The following is a 14,328-nucleotide window of genomic DNA, read 5'->3' on the forward strand; positions in this document are numbered from 1 at the left end:
AGCACGCTGGTGTCTGGTGTTGTGCATGCGAGCTCGGCTGAGCTCCCTCTGTGCTCCCAGGCCTAGGGCATTTACCCTGTGAATGAGATCAGATGCGGTGCCCGCTTGTAGCCTTTCGCCTGCGCCATCCCCATTTATTTGTGCTTCAGCTAATACTGCTGCCTCCTCAGCGCTCAACCCACCAAGGCCAGACCGGGGTGACCCCCCCCACCTGGATTGCTGAACCCGTCCCCACGTGCATCCTCGTGGTCCCCCTCCTGCCCGTTCAAGACATTCTTTCTCCACCCAGCTGCTAGATGGCTTTTACACCAGGAATCAGACCATTATACCACAGATTAACACCCTCCAGGGCCTTCCCTGGCGGTCCAGTGGCTAAGATTCTGTGTTCCCAATGCAGGGGGCCCAGGTCCGATCTCTGGTCCAGGAACTAGATCCCACATGCCATAATAAAGACGTCACAGGCTGCAGCTAAAGACCCTGCATGATGCACCTAAGGCCTGGCACAGCCAAACAAATAAATAATTAAAAAAAAAAAAAGACCCTTCCAGTTCAGTCCTGGTCTGGGAAGATTCCACATGCCACAGAGCAACTAGGCCCAAGAGCCACAGCTACTGAGCCTGCGTGCTGCAGCTACTGACGCTCATGTGCCTAGAGCCTGTGCTCTGCAAGAAGAGAAGCCACCACGATGAGAAGCCTGCCCACCGCAACAAAGAATAGGCCCTGCTTGCCGCCGTTAGAGAAGGCCCGTGCCTCAGCAAAGACCCAAAGCAATCAAACTTAAATCAGTAAATTAAAAAAAGATCTTCCAGTGTCTTTCCATGAGAGCTGCAGGACTGCCACCTGGGACCCACCACATCCCATGTTCCTCAGGTTGCCCCTCTCACTGACCTCCCCGTGTTCACCTGAGACCCCACCCAAAGCAGAACCTTGAGATCGGCTTCTCTTCCTGCCTGGAACACAAGCTGACTTCTATTCTTGTTAAAGCATAAATTGTAAAAGATGATAAAATCACGACACTTGTACAGATATAAAATGAACATATGTCAAAGATTTTTATTTAGCTCATTAATTAACGAGGGAACCAGGCATATGCCACAAACGGATCAAAGTAGAACACAGAATCACGTAGTTATATGGAGGCAAGAAATGTTTAAATGAATTTACAAATAGACATAAAACTGGCTTTTTCTGCTGGGCTGAGAGGTGTCATTTCTCTGGACAGGGTCTATTTGCATGTGTACAGGTAAGGCTTATTTGTATGGCTATCCTTTATCTACAGTGTACAGAGCTGCAAAATAGTTTAAGGGCAAAAAAGAACCTTTAAACTACAAAGAACTCATCTCTAAGATTCTAGCTTGTCATTAAAGGATAACTAGGGATCTCTCTGTTTTTTAGAAAAATAATTATTTATTTGGCTGCGTTGGGTCTTACTCGGGTCATGTGGGATCTTTTGTGGTGGTGCAGGGACTGTCTAATTGGGGAGCACGGTCCCGGAGCCCTCAGGCTCAGTAGTGGTGGTTCACAGGCTTAGTTGCCCTGAGGCACATGAGATCTTAATTCTCCTACCAGGGATTGAACCTGCATCCTCTGCGTTGCAAGGTAGATTCGTAACCACTGGACCACCAGGGAGGTCCCAGTGATCTCTTTTGCTTATTGTTAATCTTTAAATATTCCTGTACTCTTCAGATTGTACCTTCTATATAATCTCTTTGGGAGCCTTCCCCAGTCACTTGATCTTGTAAACCAGTCTCTCTCCCCTCCTCAGACCTTATCCACACTGTGGATTTTAATTTAGCTTCTTCAGTGCTAGTGCTAATGCTTAGTCAAATATCCGACTCTTTGCAACCCCATGGACTGTAGCCTGCTAGGCTCCTTTGCCCACGAGGATTCTCCAGGCAAGAATACTGGAGTGAGTTGCCATACCCTCCTCCAGGCAATCTTTCCAACCCAGGGATTGAACTCAGGTCTCCCGCATTGCAGGCGGACTCTTTAACATCTGAGCGATTAGGGAAGCCCAAGAATACTGGAATGGGTAGCCTATCCCTTCCCCAGGGCAACTTTCCTACCCAGAAATCAAACCAGGGTCTCCTTCGTTGTAGGTGGATTCTTTACCAGCTGAAGCCCAGGCTTTTCAGAGATGAAACTATTTTTTTTGTTTTGTCCAGCACCAAGCGCATAGGCAGGCTGTGTAAATATTTTGGACAAATGGAAGGGTGAGCCTTCCATTTTAGGGTATGTTTGCTTTAGCGTATACGTAGTTGGACCTCCTAGGTCTCTCTAACAAAAATACATTTCTCTTCCCTGGGGGGTAAGAGGATAAGGAGCCCTTTCTCCCAGAATATACAATAGTGCAGTGTGTGTCCTGGCCTTCAAGTCTCTGGAACCTTCCTTTTTTGCCATCCCCCAGATGGTTGGATGACATCACCAACTCGATGGACATGAGTTTGAGTAAGCTCTGGGAGTTTACAGGAGAGTCGGACAGGAGTGAAAGACTGAACTGAACTGAAACACCAAGCCCATCGCCCCCGGCATTTTACGAGTTTAACCGGCTCTCCTAGTAGCCAATGGAGCCTTTGTTTTCTCAGGTGTAAAACGGGAAAAATCACGTCTAAATCAAGGAGTCACTCATTTATTCATTCAGTGAATACATGATGAGTGCCTGTTACCAGATGCTGTTAGACTCATTATATGTAATTCATTATACAATTATAGTATTTACTATCTCAGTCAATCTTCAAAATCTCCTGAAACTTTAGTAAGCAAACAATTCACCAGGCAGCTTGTTAGAATATGGATTCCAGTTCAGGATAGGGTGGAGAAGGCAATGGCAACCCACTCCAGTACTCTCACCTGGAAAATCCCATGACGGAGGAGCCTGGTGGGCTACAGCCCATGGGGTCGCTAAGAGTCGGACACAACTGAGCGACTTCACTTTCACTTTTCCTTTCATGCATTGGAGAAGGAAATGGCAACCCACTCCAGTGTTCTTGCCTGGAGAATCCCAGGGACAGCGGAGCCTGGTGGGCTGCCGTCTCTGGGGTTGCATGGAGTCGGACACGACTGAGGCGACTTAGTAGTAGTAGTACGGGTGCCAAGGCTACTGGTTCATGGAACACAGTTGTTTTTTCCTTTTTGGTTGTGCTGAGTTTTTGTTTTGGTGCGCGAGCTTCTCCTGTTGCGGAGCACAGGCTCTAGCGCATGTGGGCTTCAGTAGTTGCGGCGTACAGGTTTAGTTGATCTTCAGTTAGGATCAAACCCGTGTTCCCTGCATTAGAAGGCAGATTCTTTACTGCTGGACCACCAGGGAAGTCCCAAGACACATTTTAAATAGCAAGGCGCTAAGTACAGCTTATTACTTATACCCATTTTATAGCCCAGGTCACTGAGGGTCAGAGTGGTTGAGGGGCCCACAGCTGGCAAAGGTGGAGAGGAGTTTCAGGGACAGAGTCCTTCACACTTGGCTGTACATTAGAATCATCCATGGAGATTTTTTTCACCACACATCGAGGCATGTAGGATCTTAGTTCCCTGACCAGGGATCAAACCCATGCACCCTGCAGTGGAAGTGTAAAGTCTTAGTCTTAACCACTGAAGAACCACCAGGGAAGTCCCTGGACCACCTTTGGAGTTGACAAGATTCCAGCTTGTGATTCATCCAGCCCAGCATTTCACATAATGTACTCTGCATATAAGTTAAATAAACAGGGTGACAATGTGTAGCCTTGTAGTTTCCCATTTTTAAGCCAGTCAGTTGTTCCGTGTCTAAATCTGTTCCTTCTTGACCTGTGTGTTAACATTGATACCACATAGACACATAGGAGAAACCCATGAGTAACTCAAACATGTGGCTCAACCTCAGGCTTATTTTGCACCTGCAACAAAGGACAACCGAGTTGTAGGGAAGTGACGAGAGGAAGGAAATGGCTTTAAGCTTCCAAGGTGGCAAATAGTGGGGAAGTAAATACTGGGTTAGTCAAAAAATTCATTTGGGTTTGTCTGTAAGGTGCTGTGGAAAAAGCTGAATGAACTTTTTGACCCACTCAATATATGGGGGAAAATGAATGGAATACAGTTTGTTTTCAGATTCCTCCGGTGCTGTCTCTGGGCTAGGAGTCTAGAGTTGTCTCCAGGAAAGGAAAATTTATACCCTACAAGAGGGAAGGGGAAAGAGAGATTTTTCTGTATTTGCTACTTCTTAATTGTCTTAAGTCTTCCCCGGTGGCTCAGTAAAGAATCTGCCTGCAGTGCAGGAGACCTGGGTTCAATCTTTGAGTTGGGAAGAACCCCTGGAGAAGGAAAATGCAACCCACTCCAGTATTCTTGCCTGGAGAATCCCATGAACAGAGGGGCCCAGTGGGCTACAGTCCATGGGGTCGCAAAGAGTTGGACATGACTGAGCAACTAACCCCCCCCCACACACACACACACACACAGTGGTCTTTTAAGTTCAAAAGGATTCTTATGTCAATGAAACGTGTTTTGGGGTGACATATTCTGGTTTCCTTCAATGATATTTCTGTATAGTGAAATAGTTTGCAGCCTGTTGACTAGAATTAGGTAGATCTATAAACAGTGACTTGAGAAATACATTGTTAAGTAAAACAAGCAATTCATGGAACAGTGCAAATGCCATAACCCTACTTATTTAAAAACTAGATGCATGTCCATGCACATATAGTGAGCAAATTAATAGAAAAATGACCAGAAGGTAACTTATCAAACTGGATACATTTGAGCAGCGTCATGGGCATAAGGGATGGGGTGCAGGTGACTTTCCCAGATAGTTTTGTGTACGGGGCTCTATTCTTCACAAAAAATGTACCTGGTAATTATTTATACAATTAAAAAAATAAAAACCAATGTAAATTTCTGAGAAGAAACAAAACAAGAGTCATCTGGGCTTCTTCAAAGTACAGATACCACCCCGGGGCCTGCTGAGTCAGGAGCTGGGGGAAGGAGAAACACAGCTACGCGTAAAGGAACCCCAGGTGATTTTGATGGGCACGCCCCATTAAGCACCACTCAGCTAGGGAAAGCATGAGCAAATCATTTAAGCTTAAAATCCAAGTAACTGTATATGTCTTGGCTGTATACCAGGAAGCTCCTGTAGGATATTGCAAAGCTCATGTTGGAAGCCTTTGTTGTTTAGTCCCTAAAGGGAAACAAGGGAAGTCGCTCAGTCGTGTCCCCATGATCTGTAGCCTACCAGACTCCTGTGTCCACGGAATTTTCCAGGCAAAAGGACTGGAGTGGGTTGCCATTTCTTTCTCCAGGTAGTCCCTAAGTTGTGGCCAACTCTGTGACTCCACGGACTGTAGCCCACCAGGCTCCTCTGTCCATGGGATTTCCCAGGCAAAGACACTGGAGTGGGTTACCATTCCCTTCTCCAAGGGATCTTCCGGACAGGGAACTAACCCCTGTCTCTTGCACTGTAGGCGGATTCTTTACCGCTGAGCTACCAGGCAAGCCCCGGGAAGGAGCCTTAGAGCAAATTCCTTTCCATCTCTGGAAAATGATGCAGTTGAACCAGAATCTCTTTCCTGGATGATCCCAGGCCCCTTCCACTTAGTTTTAGGATTCTAAATGGGCTGTGTTTCTAATCCAACCCTTCAAAACCTAGCACTGTGCTGTTAAGAACAAAACACCAGATAACAGCTCTCTTAATAAACACAGAATAAAAATAGAAAAATCACCCCTTGGTAATCCCTAATTGAATTAGGCAAGTATTGTCAAGAGACCTTAAAACCCTTGGATGAAACATAGCTGAAAAATACTCTAGTCATGCAAAGTATCAGCTACAGATTGCTTATTAATCAGCAAGGAAAAGTGCACTTCAACAACAAGGAGAGGCTGACGGTCACACTTTAAGCCAACAGCAGATAGTGGGACAGTCTGGCATTGTGTCTCTCCCAACTGGATACACGCTGAAGTGCACGACATCATGTGTGAACTACTGAAGTCCAAATGTTTCAAATACATGTTGTCATGAGGAAACAGTGGAGAAGAAAATGGCAAAACACTCCAGTATTCTTGCCTGGAAGATCCCCACGGACAGAGGAGCCTGGCAGGATACAGTCCATTGGGGCGCAAAGAAGCGGCTGAGCACGCACTCAGGCACGCATGAAGGAACAGACGAGTCACGCCTCTCTGGCTTTCACTTTCACTTTCACTAGGCCGCTTCTCAAGCTCTCCCTTCAGCCCTCTACATTGATTGCAACTCCCGTTTGCAGTGTATGCAGAGGTGACGAATGACAACTACAACATAAAGCAGGAAGAAAGTGAAAGTCGCTCAGTTTTCTAGTTTTACTCTTTGCGACCCCATGGACTATACAGTCCATGGAATTCTCCAGGCCAGAGTACTGGAGGGGTTAGCCTTTCCCTTCTCCAAGGGATCCTCTCAACCCAGGAATCAAACCCAGGTCTCCCGCATTGAGGGCTTTCTCTAGTTTCAGTGACCGGGGAATGTGACATTCTGGAATGTGAAGTCAAGTTGGCCTTAGGAGCATCACTATGAACAAAGCTAGTGGAGTTGATGGAATTCCAGCTGAGCTATTTCAAATCCTAAAAGATGATGCTTGAGAGTCCCTTGGACTGCCAGGAGATCCAACCAGTCCATTCTGAAAGAGATGAGCCCTGGGATTTCTTTGGAGGGAATGATGCTGAAGCTGAAACTCCAGTACTTTGGCCACCTCATGCAAAGAGTTGACTCATTGGAAAAGACTCTGATGCTGGGAGGGATTGGGGGCAGGAGGAGAAGGGGACAACCCAGGATGAGATGGCTGGGTGGCATCACTGACTTGATGGATGCGAGTTTGAGTGAACTCCAGGAGCTGGTGATGGACAGGGAGGCCTGGCGTGCTGCAATTCATGGGGTCGCAAAGAGTCAGACACGACTGAGTGACTGAACTGAACTGAACTGAACGACTGAACTGAACTGAAAAGATGATGCTGTGAAAGTACTGCACTCGATATGTCGGCAAATTTGGAAAACTCAGTAGTGGCCACGGGACTGGAAAATGTCGGGTTTTATTCCAACCCCAAAGAAAGGCAATGCCAAAGAATGCTCAAACTACCACACAATTGCACTCATCTCACACACTAGCAAAGTAATGCTCAAAATTCTCCAAACCAGGCTTCAGCGATATGTGAACCGTGAACTTCCAGATGCTCAAACTGGATTTAGAAAAGGCAGAGGAACCAGAGCTCAAATTGCCAACATCCGCATATCATCAAAAAAGCAAGAGAGTTCCAAAAAGAAATCTATTTCTGCTTTACTGACTGTGCCAAAACCTTTGACTGTGTAGATCACAACAAACTGTGGAAAATTCTAAAAGAGACGGGAATACCAGATCACCGTACCTGCCTCTTGAGAAATGTGTATGCAAGTCAGGAAGCAGTTAGAACTGGACATGGAACAACAGACTGGTTCCAAATCGGGAAAGGAGTACGTCAAGGCTGTATATTGTCACCCTGCTTATTTAACTTATATGCAGAGTACATCATGAGAAACGCTGGGCTAGATGAAGCACAAGCTGGAATCAGGATTGCCAGGAGAAATATCAATAACCTCAGATATGCAGATGACACCACCCTTATGGCAGGAAATGAAGAACAACTAAAGAGTCTCTTGATGAAAGTGAAAGAGGAGAGGGAAAAAGTTGACTTAAAGCTCAACATGAAGAAATCTAAAAAAAAAAAAAAAAAGAAATCTAAGTTCATAGTATCTGGTCCCATCACTTCATGGCAAATAGATGGGGAAACAGTGGCTGACTTTATTTTTTGGGGCTCCAAAATCACTGCAGATGGTGACTGCAGCCATGAAATTAAAAGACGCTTACTCCTTGGAAGGAAAGTTATGACCAACCTAGACAGCATATTAAAAAGCAGAGACTTTACTTTGCCAGCAAAGGTCTGTCTAGTCAAGGCTATGGTTTTTCCAGTAGTCATGTATGGATGTGAGAATTGGACTGTAAAGAAAGCTGAGCGCTGAAGAATTGATGCTTTTGAACTGTGGTGTTGGAGAAAACTCTTAAGAGTCTCTTGGACTGCAAGGAGATCCAACCAGTGCATCCTAAAGTAGATCAGTCCTGGGTGTTCACTGGAAGGACTGATGTTGGTGCTGAAGTTCCAATACTTTGGCCACCTGATGCAAAGAGCTGACTCATTTGAAAAAACCCTGATGCTGGGAAAGATTGAAGGTGGGAGAAGAAGGGGACGACAGAGGATGAGATAGTTGGATGGCATCCCCGACTCAATGGACATGAGTTTGGGTAAACTCCGGGAGTCGGTGATGGACAGGGAGGCCTGGCGTGCTGCAGTCCCCGGGGTCGCACAGAGTCGGACACGACTGAGCGACTGAGCTGAACTGAGCTGAGTGAACGGGGGCTACTCTCCATTGCGGAGCACAGGCTTCTCATCGCAGCGGCTTCTCTTGTCGTGGAGCATAGGCTCTAGGACACGTGGGCTTCAGCGGTTGCAGCACGTGGGCTCAGTAGTTGCGCACACAGGCTTAGTTGCTTCGAGGCATGTGGAATCTTCCCAGACCCGGCATGGAACCCTCATCCCCTGCATTGGCAGGCATATTCTTAATCACCAGGGAAGTCCTAGGGTGGTGAGGTTTTTACATTGCACTTGGATCAGCCGAGGTCCTCCAGAGAAACAGAACCGACAGAACCAATAAAAATATATGTACAGTTTATTTATTTTAAGGAATTAGTTCATGTGGTCGTAAGGGCTGGCAAATCTAAAATCTGTAGGGCCAGCCAACAGACTGGAAATTCAGAAAGGGGCTGATGTCATCTGAATTCCTTCCACTCTGAGAAGCCTTAAGGCTTTCACCTGGTGAGATGAGAGGCCCACCCACATTATTGAGGGTAATCTCCTTTACTTAGTCAAATGAGTGTATGTTGGTCACATCTACAAAATACTTTCACAAGAACCTCTAGACCAGTGTTTGACCAAATAACTGGGCACCCTAGCCGTTAGTAAAACTGCGCCAGGGCACTTAATCACTCTGACCAGCTTCCTCACTAATTCATTCCTCAGATGCATTCACGCTATTTTCTCCACCTATTGTGTTCTTTTTGTCAGTGTTTATATTTCTCATTCAATACTTCAAAGGAGTTCCCTGGCAGCCTAGTGGTTAGGATTCTGGGCTTTCACTACTGTGCCCTGGGTTCAATCCCTGGTTGGGGAACTGAGATCCTGCAAGCCGAGTGGCCAAAAAACACAAAGGTTCTATTTGATTCACTTTATTTCTTTTTGGCTGTGCCAGATCTTAGTTAGGGCATGCGAGATATAGTTCTCTGACAACGAATGGAACCCAGGCCCCCTGCATTGGAAGTGTGGAGTCTTAGCCACAGGACCACCAGGGAAATCCCACCACCCTACCCCAGCTCCCCCCCCCACCACCACCACATGAGCAGCCTGTGTTTCTACTCTGTGGTATTCAGCTGGTACACGAGTCAGTCTGGAGGGTTCAGGACAGTGGTGTTGGTAACTGGAAAAGTGCTGAGTCCTAACCACTGGACCACCAGGGAATTCCCTCAGCTGGGATTCTTGACCCAAGTGTGAACATGATGTCTCAGTGGTGTCAACACTGACTCCTTACATGACAGCTCAGGGCTGAGTGTTCCCAGAAAGGGAATGTGAAAGCTGTTTTTTTTCCTTAAGTCCTGGGCCAGGAAATGGCACGATGTCATCCTATTGATCAACGAATCTCAAACCTGCCCATGTTGAAGGGAAGGCAAACTGGACTCCACTTCTCTGTAGGAGGAGTATCAGAAAGACCATTCTTCAGTGGCCTGGTGCACAGTGGTGCTACATATACACGGAACAAATGACTCTGAGTGTGCAACCGAGGCCTGGAGCTAACTAGATCCGTGTGCGCCTCCTACCTCCCCTCCTTGGGAAAAGAAAGGGATTGCTATATCAAAAGGCATCAGTTGTTTTTTTTTTAAATAAACTTTTTATTTTGTACTGGAGTATAGCCGATTAACAATGTTGTGACAGTTTCAGGTAAACAGTGAAGGGACTCAGTCATACGTATATATGTATCCATTCTCCCCTAAACTCCCCTCCCATTCAGGCTGCTATATAACACTGAGCAGAGTTCCCTGTGATATACAGTAGGTCCTTGTTGGTCATCCATTTGAAATATAGCATTGTGTACATGTCCATCCCAAACTTCCTATCTCTTCCCTCCATTCTCCACACCCCTCTCACCCTGCAACCTCAACCATAGGTTCCTTCTCTAAGTCTGTGAGTCTGTTTTGTAAATAAAAGGCACATTTTTTTTTTTAAAATTCAGCTGAAAGACACGGCCAAACAGCTCCCCAGAAAGGTACTTTTGGCAAATTTTTAACATTATCATTAGGCTTTGGTTCATCCACTCAAATACAATGAATGCATTTTTTGCCCAGGCAACTCCACATTCAGAGAAAACAGACCTAACACCTACAATACTAAAGTAGCCTCCAGGGGGCAGGAGAGAAGGAGCAAAGGCAGGTTACAGCTCGCTCTGGGCTGGGAACTGGAATGTCCGGACAGAACAAGGCAGCTCTAGGTTTGCAAAAGCTTGACCTACGAAGGACAACCTGACTTCCTCCTTCAGCTTTGCTGCTAATGCAGAACACATAAATACAGACAGTAGAAGAGGAAGCTGTTCCTCTGATCTGCGACGATAGGTAAAAAGTAGAGATTCCTAGGTAAGTCAGGAAGCCACCCCCATGTAGGGCTTTGTTTAAGAAAATACCTACCTACCCTGTCGTACACACCTACCTTGAAGACCAACGGGGCTGGGAGGCAAAAAGCCTGTGTCAGGCACTATTCCAAGCACATTTTGTGCATTCTCTCATTTAATCCTGGCGGTAATCCTCAGGGATAGGCACTAAGCTTATTTCCAGTTTTCAGATGAGCAAACAGGCACAGAGAGTTGAAGCCATTTGTCCAAGGTCACACAGTGAGTGGAGGAGGGTCGGGGGAGCCAGGATGCCCACCCAAGAATATCTCAGTCTGAAGTTCAGGTTCCTAAATACTACCCTTTCTGAGATTTTTTTCATTAGTGTGATCAAACTTTACAGCTGGAAGGGCTAGGGACAGTCTCTAAACTCTTCACACTTATGGCCCTATGCCTAGCAACAAGCCTAATGCAAGGTGGGCTTCAAATAAATATTTATTGAATAAATAAATAAATGAGCATGGCTCACTGATCTGAATATTATTCACGGATTCAGACCATCAACCTTGCTCACTTTTCTCTCCATAAAAAAAATAGGAATAACTTAAACACATTGAAAATCACCCTTTTCATGGACATTTTTGCAAATTTGACAAACATATATGGTCAATTGTGTAACCATCACCCCAGACAAGATATAGAATGATTCCATCATCCCCCCAAATTTCCCTGTGCTTCTTAGTAGTAAACCCTACACACACACACACACACACACACACACACACACACACATACACAGACACACACACACCCTCACCCCCCAGCCCCTGTCAACCACTGGTCTGTTTTTTGTTCCTATAGTTTTGCTTTCCCAAGAATGTCACATGAAGGAAGTCACACAGCCTGTAGTCTCTTGTGTTTGAGTGTATTAATTGTTCATTCCTCTTGATTCCTGAGTAATATTTCATTGTATGAATGTTCCACAATTTGTTTGTACAATCTACAGTTAAGGAGCGTTTGGGTCATTTCTGGGTTTCAGCTATTCCCAGCGGAACTTCCATAAACATTCCTGTGCAGGGTTTTGTGTGAACATAGCTTCTCATTCCTCTAGGATCAATATCTGGGAGAGGAATTGCAAGGTCACATGGCAAATGTGGAGTTAATTATATAAGAAGCTGCTAGATTGTCTTCCTAAGAGGCTGCACTATTTTGTATTTCCGCCAGCAATGTACAAATGTTCCAGTTGTTCTAAATCCTCATTAGCACTCAAAATTGTCAAATTTTAAAAATGTTAGCTATTTTAATAGGTGTGTGAAATTACAGTATCTCATTCTGGTTTTAATTTGCATTTCCCTAGTGACTAATGATGTTGAGCATCTTTTCGTGTGCTTATTTGCCATCTGTATATCTTCTTTGGTGAAGTGCGTCTGTTAAAATCTTTTGCCCATTTTTTTTAAAGGATTGTTTTCTTATGATTGACTTTTTAAAGTCCTTTATATATTTAGGACACAAATGCTTTGTTATAAATATGCTTTGCAAATATTTTCTCCCAGACTGTGGTTTGCCTTTTCAGTCATTCTTTGAACAAGGTCTTTTGATGAGTGTTCTGAATTTTGATGAAATCTAACCCATTGATTGTTTTCTTTTATGGATCATGCATTAGGTAATACATCTAAGAACTCTTTGACTAACCCAAAGTCACAAAAAATTTGTTTTCTCTTAGAAGTTTCATACAACCATAGAATACGATTGCTGTATCAAATGAGATAACATAAGCAAAGCCCTTAGCTCTGGGCCTGCTGCAGAGTTAACATAAGAAGCAATAAACAGAGTCTAAGGTGGATATTTGTGTATGAAATGTTTATAAGAGGTACCCTCACACCCACCACATTTCCTCTGCACAGATCTGGTGTCCTGTCATTACAGAATTCAAGATATTCTGTCATCACCAGGACAACAAAGGCCCCTGCAGATAGATACCCTTATCCAACCACCTCCTGGAACCAGTGGGGACACGGAGGCCCTGGGGACTACGAGTCATCCTAAGAGCCAGACTTGGAAGCCATCATCCTCACTGCAGTGAACAGTCTTCCATCCAGCCTCTGTTTCCATGATACCTGGAGCTCTAGTCCAAGCAGTGACGGGGTGATGGGCACTAGGGTCTGTTTACTGAGCACCTACTGTCACAACAGACTGTGGAAAATTCTTAAAGAGATGGGAATACTAGACCACCTTACCTGGCTCCTGAGAAATCTGAATGCAGGTCAAGAAGTAATAGTTAGAACTGGACATGGAACAACTGACTGGTTCCAAATCGGGAAAGGAGTATGTCAAGGCTGTATATTGTCACCCTGCTTATTTAACTTATATGCACAGTACATCATGCAAAATGCCAGGCTGGAGGAAGCATAAGCTGAACTCAAGATTGCCGGGAGAAATATCAATAACCTCAGATATGCAGATGACACCACACTTATGGCAGAAAGCGAAGAACAACTAAAGAGTCTCTTGATAGTGAGAGAGGAGAGGGAAAAAGTTGGCTTAAAGCTCAACATTCAGAAAACGAAGATCATGGCATCCAGTCCCATCACTTCATGGCAACTAGATGGGGAAACAATGGAAACAGTGGCAGACCTTAATTTCTTGGGCTTTAAAATCACTGCAGATGGTGACTGCAGCCATGAGGTTAAAAGATGCTTGTTCCTTGGAAAAAAAGCTATGACCAACCTAGACAGCATATTAAAAAGCAGAGACATTACTTTGCCAACAAAGGTCCATCTAGTCAAAACTATGGTTTTTCCAGTGGTCATGTATGGATATGAGAGTTGGACTATAAAGAAAGCTGACCACTGAAGAATTGATGCTTTTGAACTGTGGTGTTGGAGAAGACTCTTGAGAGTCCCTTGAACTGCAAGGAGATCCAACCAGTCCATCCTAAAGGAAATCAGTCCTGAATGTTCATTGGAAGGACTGATGCTGAAGTTGAAACTCCAATATTTGGCCACCTGATGCGAAGAACTGACTCCTTGGTAAAGACCCTGGTGCTGGGAAAGATTGAGGGCAGGAGGAGAAGGGGACGACAGAGGATGAGATGGCTGGATGGCATCACCTATGCGATGGACAAGAGTTTGAACAGGCTCTAGGAGTTGATGATGGACAGGGAGGCCTGGTGTGCTGCAGTCCATGGGGTCGCAAAGAGTCAGGACTGAGTGACTGAACTGTGACAAAGTAGACAAAACCCACACACTAGCAGAGGAAGACGGTGAACAAATAATACTGATTACTGGAAGCACAGTGTGATGGTGGGCTGGCATTCCTGCACGCCCAGTTCTGTCCCACACTTTGCAACCCCATGGGCTGTAAACCGCCAGGCTCCTGCGTCCATGGAATTTTCCCGGAAAGAATACTGGCGCGAGTTGCCTTTCCTCCTCTAGAGCATCTTCCTGGCCCAAGGATTGAACCGTCATCTCCTGAAATGCCAGGCAGATAATTTACCACTGAGCTACCTGGGAAGCCTGCTGGTAGGGTGGGGGTAGGCAGGACCTCTCCAAAAGAATTTATTGTCCTTCTTCCGCCTTTGCTTCTGAGCCAAGTATCGCTGACCCCTCCAGGCTGGGAGTGGGGGACACGCAGGACTTGAGCAGTGAGAT

This window comes from Capricornis sumatraensis, chromosome 4, assembly GCF_032405125.1.
Source record: "Capricornis sumatraensis isolate serow.1 chromosome 4, serow.2, whole genome shotgun sequence".
NCBI classification, from domain to species: Eukaryota; Metazoa; Chordata; class Mammalia; order Artiodactyla; family Bovidae; genus Capricornis; species Capricornis sumatraensis.